At 41.8% G+C, this 1,877-nt stretch overlaps 1 non-coding gene across 1 annotated transcript; it reads left to right on the top strand.

The window, feature by feature from the left end:
- The first annotated feature begins 853 nt into the window (after positions 1 to 853).
- LOC127109323 (small nucleolar RNA R71) lies at positions 854 to 960 on the top strand. The gene has a single exon (XR_007796637.1). It is a non-coding gene; the product is annotated as a small nucleolar RNA R71 (small nucleolar RNA).
- The last annotated feature ends 917 nt before the right edge of the window (positions 961 to 1,877 follow it).

Genomic DNA, 1,877 nt, shown 5'->3' with positions numbered 1-1,877 from the left:
GGTCCTTCTACCTCTGTTCCACTTCGTAATATAATTGCATGAGCGTGGCCTTTCGGATTAGGTTGGGGGTGTCCAGGAAATGCACCAGTTGGGGCAGCAGTAGGCGCTTGTTGTTGAGCTACTTGCGAGATTTGTGTTTCCAGCATTTTGTTATGGGTAGCCAGGGCATCTACTTTACATGCTAGTTGTTTAATCTATTCGCTAGTGTGTACATTCTGGTTTAAGAACTCTTTATTGGTTTGCTGTTGAGAAGCTATGAAGTTCTCCATCATGATTTCCAAGTTGGACTTCCTAGGAACGTTATTGTTAGGTGTAGATGGGGTCGGCTTTTGATATCTAGGTGGTACAGCTGGAGCTTGACTGGGAGCTTGACCTGGTGCGTATAAAGCGTTGTTACTTTTATATGAAAAATTAGGATGGTTCTTCCAGTTTGAGTTATAGGTATTCGAGTAAGGATTACCTTGAACATAGTTCACCTGATCTGTTTGAATTCCTGTTAGGAGTTGACAATCTGTAGGAGTGTGACCTTGAATTCCACAGACTTCGCAATTTTGAGTTACGGCAACCACGGTAGCTGGAGGTGATACGTTTAAACTTTCAATTTTCTGGGCAAGAGCATCCACTTTTGCATTAACATGATCAAGGCTACTTATCTCGTACATGCCACCTTTCGTTTGAGGTTATTGTTCGGTCGCTTCCCCACTGATAATGATTTTGGGCCATGCTCTCGATAAGTTGATAAGCGTCGGTGTAAAGTTTATCCATAAGCGCACCACCGGCGGCGACGTCTATTGTTAACCTTGTGTTGTACAAGAGACCATTGTAGAAGGTGTGAATTACTAACTAGTCCTCTAAACCATGGTGTGGACAAAGTCTCATCATGTCTTTGTAGCTTTCCCATGCTGCGAAAAGAGATTCGTTATCTTTTTGCTTAAATCCATTTATCTGGGCTCTCAACATAGCTGTTTTGCTTGGAGGAAAATATCGGGCAAGAAAGACTTTCTTCAACTCATTCCATGTGGTGACTGAGTTGGAAGGAAGAGATTGAAGCCATCTTCTAGCTTTATCTCTTAACAAGAAAGGAAAGAGACAAAGTCAAATTGCCTCTGAAGTGACACCATTAGCTTTAACAGTGTCAATGTATTGGACAAATACAGATAAATGAAGGTTTGGATCCTCGGTAGGATTTCCAGAAAATTGATTATGTTGCATTGCTTGCAACAGCGAAGGTTTAAGTTCGAAGTTGTTCGCTTCGATTGCGGGTGGAGCAATACTCGAATGCGGCTCATCCTGCGATGGAGCAGCGTAATCTCGAAGAGCACGAGCTGGTTCGGCCATCGCTGGTATCGTTAAAGGACGGAGATTTTTGAGATCAGGAATTTCGATTGGAGGAAGATTGTTTCTAACACGATATTCCCGAATTCGTCGTAATAATCGGAGATATCATTCAACGTCGTTGATTCGTAAGTAGTACGACTCGCCTTGTGAGCGAGTGTGTGGCATACAAATCAACGAAAAAGGGAAAAAAATAAAAATTGCCTTAGTCTCTACAGCGTAACAGGAGAGTTACGATATCGACTAAATAAAAGTCCCCGGCAACGGCACCAAAAACTTGATCGCGACTTTATGAGTCTATCGGGGTACTAACTGCAAGTGCACAGTCTAATCGCGTAGTTTTAAAAGATATCTATCCCACAGGGACTTAATGAATCGATCTACCGTTTTTCTAGGGTTACTGCGTAAAGCTAAGGCGGATGATACTTTAATGATTAGGGGGAAAAGTAAAACTAAATTTGGATCTAGATAGAATATCAAATAGTATGGATATCAGTATGTAGTTCGTCGTAATTAGGGAATCAAATCTTCGTTGGTCTTTT

The sequence above is a fragment of the Lathyrus oleraceus genome, chromosome 7 (genome assembly GCF_024323335.1).
Source record: "Lathyrus oleraceus cultivar Zhongwan6 chromosome 7, CAAS_Psat_ZW6_1.0, whole genome shotgun sequence".
NCBI lineage: Eukaryota > Viridiplantae > Streptophyta > Magnoliopsida > Fabales > Fabaceae > Lathyrus > Lathyrus oleraceus.
Note: the sequence above shows the minus strand (reverse complement) of the source record. Positions and strands in the feature narration are given on the sequence as shown.